Source organism: Lolium rigidum, chromosome 4 (genome assembly GCF_022539505.1).
Source record: "Lolium rigidum isolate FL_2022 chromosome 4, APGP_CSIRO_Lrig_0.1, whole genome shotgun sequence".
In the NCBI taxonomy this organism is placed as follows: Eukaryota; Viridiplantae; Streptophyta; class Magnoliopsida; order Poales; family Poaceae; genus Lolium; species Lolium rigidum.
The window spans coordinates 258,349,569-258,358,899 of NC_061511.1; the positions used below are offsets into that span (position 1 = coordinate 258,349,569).

General features: G+C 48.5%; 1 long non-coding RNA gene across 10 annotated transcripts; it reads right to left on the bottom strand.

Annotated features, from left to right (window-relative positions):
* Positions 1–697: 697 nt before the first annotated feature.
* On the bottom strand, positions 698–4,034 carry LOC124650341. 10 transcript variants are annotated; one of them, XR_006986971.1, is made up of 5 exons: positions 3,471–3,813; positions 2,892–3,029; positions 2,573–2,684; positions 2,146–2,208; positions 698–1,131 (listed from the first exon to the last, which is right to left on the bottom strand). It is a non-coding gene; the product is annotated as an uncharacterized LOC124650341 (long non-coding RNA). The 10 variants fall into 10 exon arrangements; XR_006986973.1 differs by having other exon boundaries at positions 698–840; positions 2,146–2,684; XR_006986969.1 differs by lacking the exon at positions 698–1,131 and adding an exon at positions 3,820–4,034 and having other exon boundaries at positions 2,054–2,684; positions 3,476–3,528.
* Between the last annotated feature and the right edge of the window lie 5,297 nt (positions 4,035–9,331).

Here is a 9,331-nt window from a genome sequence, read left to right on the forward strand (position 1 = left end):
ATCCCATCACCACAAATGCTTCAATACGCGGATCCGCGATAAAAAGATCACGAACATGGAACATAATTAAGAAACTGCTGTCATTTACTACATTCATAGCATTTGTGTTCCCAAATTAAATGCTCAGTTGGGATTACGGTGTCCCTTTACATAATCTAGTTATGACCGGGTTGTAGTAATAGGAAAAGCCTCGAGTAACAAGTGTAAATTCGAACTAACATATAGAATCAAAACTGATGCAATAAATTAATTTTTTGATCAACAGATTGGTAGGAACTACAAACTCAATCAACTATAGAACTGGATTCATGGCCTGTAGGAACGAAATGAAAAACATGAATAAGGGAGAGAGACTACTCACCTAGAGACAAATAAATCCAAATGGGAAGTTGTTTAGCTGGTGCTTAGGATCTTCGGTTAGGCCTGTGACACCAGATGTGGAGAGACAAGCAAGATCTTTCCCATCACCTCGCTGCCTAACATCACCAGAAGGAGGAGCTCATATGGACCTTCCAAATCCTTGCCACCACCTTTAAAGAATTAATCAGTGAACTATGTTAAAGAGGTAGCAGCAGTACCAAACGAAGATAATCTAGGAAATAAGGTAATCAAGCAATAAAAAATCAAGAATGCTCTAAAACAATTAGAAGTAAGCTCACATATCTAAAAGGTCAAACGCAAGGAACTAATCTCCTCTCCTATCCTGAAAGAACCAGATGAAATACCAGGCTTGGGCATGTCAGTCATAATAAGCAACAAGGAATATCATGCTCTTGAGGTTCTCGCAGATATCTTGGTAGTTATACTCGGCGTCCTCCAACGAAAAACTCAAAAAGATCCCTGCTAACAAATAAACATCATATGCATCAGAATTTTTTCCGATGTCGGGGTTTCATCGCACACAGATCAAGAGAAACAACAAGAAATTAGGATGCAACGATCCTTACAAAGAGAAATAAACTCAAAAGGAAAACAAACAAATATGAGCAATGTATATAAATAAAACCAAGAACAAATCTTATTAGACCGCTAAAAGTAATATGCCACAGAAATGTCAAACCAGGGTCCTGTCGTCCTTCTCCATCAACCCTGTTACCATTGTCTTGAAGGCCTTGGCTCCATTCTCCACTCCTAGAGCAAACGAGAAGTATGGACATAGTGAAATCAGGCCAAGGTCAGGCTGTGAATGTGAACCAGCCGAATTCATATAAGAAAAAAAAACATGGTACAAACAACTTGTATATATCTATAAAATGGAATCTTTCCTGATGCATGTCAGCAATAATAAAAACGAAATACATAATCTAATAAGTTGATCCGCAATTGAATCACTACCAATCTGTATGAACCAACTTGAATGGTTGAATCATGGGGGTTGTTCATTCCATCAAACATGTGACAAGCACAAAACAGAGAGAGTAGAACATGCCCACTATCCATACATATTTCCACAACAATCAGGTTTACACCTCTGATTTTTAAGGGGGCAGGAATCACCAAACCTGAAGAAGGTTGCTATTGGGCTTCTTTGTCGCCAGATCGGTCCTCCTAACCCTCTCGTTCTCCTGCAGAGAGATAGAGAGAGGGGTCAAATCACAGAACGGGAATATGGCAGGAGAGGGGAAATCTGAGCGCTTCTCGTCGGAAGTGTTAGCTTTTCCCCACCGCCACAACCGGCGGCGTGACCACTCGCCCCATAGTTATTTACAACAACTTCATAGTGAGCAGTAAAATTATTTACAAAAGCAAGTATGCTAGGTGGAACAAAATGTCCGCAATACATGAAGTGTAAAAGGAGAAGACAACATTTTGTTAATGCCAAATCAGGACATCTCAAAAATGCCAGAGAAGCTGAGATGATCTGATTTCAATCAATTTCAATAGAATATGATTACCAGAGTAACAACAAAATACTAAAGGCTCACAAACCTACAAGAACTTGTGCTTCTGGGAACAGTCTCGGAGCACACATGGTGTTCCTGTAGGACCTGAGATGCACACGTAAATTCGGAGCGGGACTGTTCATTCCATCAAACATGTGACAAGCACAAAACAGAGAGAGTAGAACATGCCCACTATCCATACATATTTCCACAACAATCAGGTTTACACCTCTGATTTTTAAGGGGGCAGGAATCACCAAACCTGAAGAAGGTTGCTATTGGGCTTCTTTGTCGCCAGATCGGTCCTCCTAACCCTCCCGTTCTCCTGCAGAGAGATAGAGAGAGGGGTCAAATCACAGAACGGGAATATGGCAGGAGAGGGGAAATCTGAGCGCTTCTCGTCGGAAGTGTTAGCTTTTCCCCACCGCCACAACCGGCGGCGTGGCCACTCGCCCCATAGTTATTTACAACAACTTCATAGTGAGCAGTAAAATTATTTACAGAAGCAAGTATGCTAGGTGGAACAAAATGTCCGCAATACATGAAGTGTAAAAGGAGAAGACAACATTTTGTTAATGCCAAATCAGGACATCTCAAAAATGCCAGAGAAGCTGAGATGATCTGATTTCAATCAATTTCAATAGAATATGATTACCAGAGTAACAACAAAATACTAAAGGCTCACAAACCTACAAGAACTTGTGCTTCTGGGAACAGTCTCGGAGCACACATGGTGTTCCTGTAGGACCTGAGATGCACACGTAAATTCGGATCAGCAGCAGTAGCATCCCATACCTAGCACTGGAAAAACAAGCAGCATCCCGCATGAGATTAAAAGTGTTGTCTAATCATATGGCATAGCTAACAACAACATGCTGAGATAGACGACACAATAGCCTATATAATGGTTCGAGAATTACTATCAGCATTGCATTACATCATTATACAAGACTACGATAGTGACTGAAGAGAGGAAGTAAGTAACTCAATGATGTCAGCCTATCGCACCTTGTTGATTTCTAGCTGCAGAAAGAAGTGAATCAACACTGATCTGAGAGAGATACTCTCAATCATCAGCACCTAATCAGCCAAGTACTGGAGCTTCGTATTTACATTTCCAAATGTGACAGCATAGCGGGTGTCCATCTGTAAGAATTAGAAATTGAAACGATAGATATTAGATATAAATGGCACACTTTGCTTCTCTATCGCAGCTAGCAGACCCACATAGCAACACGTCCAGTAGCTGGTAACGAACATGCTCTACCTCAATTCCTAGGGAAGTGAGATACTGACCAAAAGGAAACGGTAGTGAGGCAAGGATCTAAACCATATGCAAATTCTCTTGCATCTACTTATATATTCTAGCACCTACTCTCATAGTATAAACTTCACACGGGATTGTAGGTAATTTATATCTATGGCCGAAGATAGAGGAAATCATTTCAATTGATATTTGATTTTTTTCTTCTTTCTTAGATGTGATGGAAATTCCTACTGGGGTAGCACCATCCATTCATTATTCTAAGAATTGGCACAAATCTATTGGTGTCACAAAGCAGAAGTGGATAATGTGCCGGTGTTGACCTTACATGACCTGTTGTTTCCTTGGAAGATAGATGCAGTCACAAAATGCCACCAACATCTAAAAGAGAAAGAGAGCAGACCAACATTCATCAGCCTATACTGAACATCAATATGCAGGAGGTCAAGTGGTGAGGCAGAAATATAACCATTGTGGTACTACAGAAGCAGCCTATCCCGAAATATGTAAAAAATCTAAAAACTAAATGACATCAAACCTGCAACGAAGTACAAACCTGCAACGAAGTACAAACCTGCATATATTTCACTCTCGTGAACCAATATGTGAACTGAAACTAACAAATGCACACTATTGTCCATTGGCATTTCCACAAGCACCTTATGTACACACCTGCAACCTCCAGTGTGCTGACGAACGAGGATGGAGCAGCATGACGAGAGCAAGGACAACGGTGGTGTCTGCCCTACAGCACGGCCACCAATGGAAGAGGACGTCTGCCTCCTCCTCCGTCCCTCATCCTCCGGTGTGCCGATGAACGAGGAAGAGGATGGCGCTGCCGCGGAGGGGGAGGAGACTGCACGGCGAGTTGGAGGTGCGCACGTGAAAGAGAAAACGAGCGAGGCCAGCGGCGGCTCGTGCGGTTCCCCCACAACGACGACGAGCTCAGCTGGTAAGGGAGCGGGACTGGCGGCGGCCAGCGCTCGCGCGGTTTCCCGCGCCGGCGAACAGAACGGAAGAGCAGAGCACGGGGAGAGGAGGAGGAGGACAAAGAGGCGGTGCTAGAGAGCACGAGCGACGGGAGATGATCACGGGAGGAGGCTGTGTGGCGGCGGCGCCGCGCCGGAGCAGGGAGGTGGCGGCGCGGATGGGAAAAGAGGAGGAGGCGGAGAGTGAATGGATAGGGTTTGCCCAGGCTCTGGTTTTGTCTCAAGAAGCAGCCACACCCAATCGTGGGCTGACACGTGGCCCAGTCGGTGGGGAACGAATCAGGCCAATGCCCAGCTCTTCCTCGACAAGTGGCTGCCGTGGATAGCCTCAAAAAGCTCCATGGGGGTGCAACAATTATACCTTTAGATTGCTGAGTTCGTCGGGAACTAGTGTCAACTCCTTCTATTAGGAAAGCCATGTATGATAGTTCGTCGGGAACTAGTGTCTCTTAGTTGGCTAGCGGCTTTTAAGGCTTGCTCAACCCACACAAGTTTGCAATAGTCTCTATCATGTTTTTTTGAAGGGTATGTTAGATGTATATATCTATATATTGTAGTTTCCCATATGTTAGGGGGCTTTCTGCATATGTGCACCTGTACATGTACTATATATTGTGGCCTTTGGCCCCCTTGTAATACAACAAGTATATTATCCTAACATGGTATCAGAGCAAAATTGATCCTCTCCCGTTGCTTGTTCCTCTGCTGCTCCGCTCCCGTCTTCGATCCGATCGATTCCGGCCGAAGTTGGTCGATCTCCGCTCCGCTCGTCCGCCTTGATTCCCAAAGGCCCGATCCGCCGGCCGCTCCGCGCGAGGCGGCACTTCTCCGTCGCCGAGCTCCGCTCCGTCGCCGAGGCTCCGCTCCGCCGGTTTTCTTCCCGTCGCCGGGCGCCTCGATCCGTCGCCCGGCTCCGGGCGCCCGCTCCCGTCGCCGGGCGCCCCCATCTCCTCGGCCCCGATCCGGTCGCCCGCTCCGGGCGCCCCGATCCCGCCCGCCTCCGATCGCCGGCCCGCTGCGGCCGCGGCGTCGCCCCGATCCGGTTGCCAATCGCTGGCCCGCTTGGCCCGCGTCGCCCCTGTTCGTTCCCTGCTCTGCTGGCTCTCGTTCCCTGCTCGTTGATTTGGATCTGAAAAAAAAAACGAAAAAAATGTCTTCCTCGGGGTATGTTGCGATTCCTCGCTGCCCGGTGATCTTCGATGGCGCAAATTACCCTGATTTCGCTGCCTTTATGCGCGTCCACATGCGCGGTCTTCGTCTTTGGGGTGTGCTTTCTGGCGAGGTCTCCTGTCCGCCGCGCCCTGTTGCTCCTACGGTGCCTGTTGCCCTTGCCCCTGATGCTACTCGGGCCGACAAGGATGCGACCAAGAGTGCTTGATGACACTGCTGCTCGGGCGATTATGACCGGAAGGACACGGACCACTCTCTGCCGTTGTGACTTACCGAGCGGGATACGGCCGAGTACACTCGGTGGATTGATGAGGATGCTCGTGCTTCTGCTCGTTCTCACCTCCGGTGTTCCGCCTCGGTATCTTCGTCGAGTTTATGGGTCTTCCCACCGCTGCTCGCTCGGTGGGCTTTTCTTCGTCGGCGCTATCGGCCGTCCGGTGATGCTCTTTACTGTCCGTGGTCCGCCGGGAGCATGCCCTTCGACGGGGTGATTCTACTATTGATGAGTTCTACACTCGGAGTGTCTGCTATTTGGCGCCGGCTTGATTCTCTCCGTACGGTCGTGTGTGCCACCTGTCCTGTTTGTCGATCGTGCGCGCGGATGCGGAGTTCCGGCGCGTTTTTGAGTTCTTGTCGCGGCTCCGTAAGGAGTTTGAGCCGCGCCGGGCCCAGTCTGCTTGCCCGTGGTCGCGTTCCGCTCTCCGAGGTACTTGGCCGAGCTTCGTGCCGAGGAGACTCGTCTTCGTGGTGCTTGGTCTTCTTGAGGTTCCCTCTCGTTCTTGCTCGCTCGTGGCCCTCCTGTGCCGTCTCGCTCGTGGACCTCCTATGCCGCCGACTTCGTTGCGGCCTCCGGCACGGCCCGATACTTCCTACTCCTCCATTCCGGGGTCGGCGTCGGCCCCGGCGGCCTCGTGGTTCGACGTCACCTCCTTGCACCCTACTTGTGGTAGGCCCGGCCACACTATCTCTACTTGCTAGCGAGAGGGATCCCAGCTTACGCCCGCCGCATCTTACTCGTCGTCGAGCTGGTTCTTCGGGATCTTCTGTCGTTGCGCTATCCGATCGGGACATTATCCGTGGTCTTCGTGGTCCGCTCGCCTGGTATAGGCTCTTCCTCGACGGAATGCTGCTCGGTTACGTGCCCGGCTCTTCCGGCACCGCGCGACCACCACCTTCCACACGATCGGGTACGTCATCCCCGTGGTATCTAGATTCCGGAGCTTCTTTTCATATGACCTCTGCGTCTTCTATTCTTTCCGATCTTCGCTCTCTTGTTTCGCCTCGTTCGTGTTATCACGGCCGATGGTACCTCTCTCCCTGTTTCCGGTCGAGGCACCCTTTCTACTACCTCTTTCTCCGTTCTCGATGTTTCTCATGTTCCTAGTCTTAAGATGAACCTGTTTTCCGCTAGTCGGCTCTGCGATTCGGTTGTCGCGTCATTCTTGACGATGATTCTTGTCTTGTTCAGGACCGTCGTACACAGGCCCTGGTTGGAGCTGGCCCTCGCAGCCTTGAGTCCCCGGGGCTCAGGGAGTTAGACTGGCTTCGCGTTCCTTCTACTGCCACTTCATCTGCCAGTTCTCCTGCGGTTGCTTCTGTCACTGGATCTTTTTGTAGGATAACGTAGCATAGAAAACAAAAATTTTCCTACCGCGAACACGCAATCCAAGCCAAGATGCAATCTAGAAGACGGTAGCAACGAGGGGGTATCGAGTCTCACCCTTGAATAGATTCCAAAGCCTACAAGATGAGGCTCTTGTTGCTGCGGTAGACGTTCACTTGCCGCTTGCAAAAGCGCGTAGAAGATCTTGATCACGATCGGTTCCGGCGCCACGAACGGGCGGCACCTCCGTACTCGGTCACACGTTCGGTTGTTGATGAAGACGACGTCCACCTCCCCGTTCCGGCGGGCGGCGGAAGTAGTAGCTCCTCTTGAATCCGACGGCACGACGGCGTGGTGTCGGTGGTGGTGGAGAAGTCCGGCGGAGCTTCGCTAAGCGTGCGGGAAGTGGAGGAGCGGGGCGGCTAGGGTTTGGGGAGAGGGGGGCGCCGGCCACTATGGGGTGCGGCCACCTTGGTGGTTCTTGGGTGGCCGGCCCCCTCCCCTTGGCCCCTCATTATATAGGTGGAAGCCCAAGAGGTGGTGTCCAAGTCTTCGAATAAGACCCGAACCAAAAACCTTCCATAGGAGGGGGGAAACCTAGCCAAGCTAGGACTCCCACCAAGGTGGGAGTTCCACCTCCCATGTGGGGGGTGGCCGGCCCCCTAGGGGAGTCCACTTGGGACTCCTCCCCCACTAGGGTTGGCCGGCCATGGAGGTGGAGTCCCATGTGGACTCCACCTTCCTTGGTGGTTTCTTCCGGACTTTTCTAGAACCTTCTAGAACCTTCCATAGAACCTTCCGCGATATTTTATTCACATAAAATGACATCCTATATATGAATCTTATTCTCCGGACCATTCCGGAACTCCTCGTGATGTCCGGGATCACATCCGGGACTTCGAACAAATATTCCAACTCCATTCCATATTCAAGAACTACCATTTCAACATCCAACTTTAAGTGTGTCACCCTACGGTTCGTGAACTATGCGGACATGGTTGAGTACTCACTCCGACCAATAACCAATAGCGAGATCCGGAGATCCATAATGGCTCCCACATATTCAACGATGACTTTAGTGATCGAATGAACCATTCACATATATTACCAATTCCCTTTGTCTCGCGATATTTTACTTGTCCGAGGTTTGATCTTCGGTATCACTCTATACCTTGTTCAACCTCGTCTCACGACAAGTACTCTTTACTCGTACCGTGGTATGTGGTCTCTTATGAACTCATTCATATGCTTGCAAGACATTAGACGACATTCCACCGAGAGGGCCCGGAGTATATCTATCCGTCATCGGGATGGACAAATCCCACTTGTTGATCCATATGCCTCAACTCATACTTTCCGGATACTTAATCCCACCTTTATAGCCACCCATTTACGCGGTGGTGTTTGGTGTAATCAAAGTACCTTTCCGGTATAAGTGATTTACATGATCTCATGGTCATAAGGACTAGGTAACTATGTATCGAAAGCTTATAGCAAATAACTTAATGACGAGATCTTATGCTACGCTTAATTGGGTGTGTCCATTACATCATTCATATAATGATATAACCTTGTTATTAATAACATCCAATGTTCATGATTATGAAACTAATCATCCATTAATCAACAAGCTAGTTTAGGAGGCATACTAGGGACTTCTTGTTTGTCTACATATCACACATGTACTAATGTTTCGGTTAATACAATTCTAGCATGATATATAAACATTTATCATAAACATAAAGATATAAATAATAACCACTTTATTATTGCCTCTAGGGCATATCTCCTTCGATCTCCCACTTGCACTAGAGTCAATAATCTAGATTACATTGTAATATACCTAACACCCATGGCATTACGGTGTTGGTCATGCTTTGCCCTAGGGAGAGCTTTAGTCAACGGATCTGCTACATTCGGATCGGTATGTACTTTGCAAATCTTTACTTCTCCATCTTCGATGTACTCGCGAATCGAGTGGTAACGCGGCTTGATATGCTTCGGCCTCTTGTGTGACCTTGGCTCTTGTGCATTGGCGATGGCACCCATGTTATCACGGTAAATGATTAATGGGTCCAATGCACTAGGAACCACACCGAGCTCTACAATGAACCTCTTCATCCATACCGCTTCGATGAAGCCTGCGAGCCGCTATGTACTGCGATTACGTTGAAGACTTCGCCACCGTGCACTTTGCTTCGAGCTTGCCCGACTTACTTGCGGCACCATTCAATATAAACACGTACCCGGATTGTGACTTAGAGTCATCGGGATCGGTGTTCCAACTTGCATCGGTGTAACCATTTACAACGAGCTCTTGGTCACCTCCATAACAAAGAAACATATCCTTAGTTCTTTTCAAGTACTTCAGGATATTCTTGACCGCTGTCCGAGTGTTCCATTCCTGGATCACTTTGATATC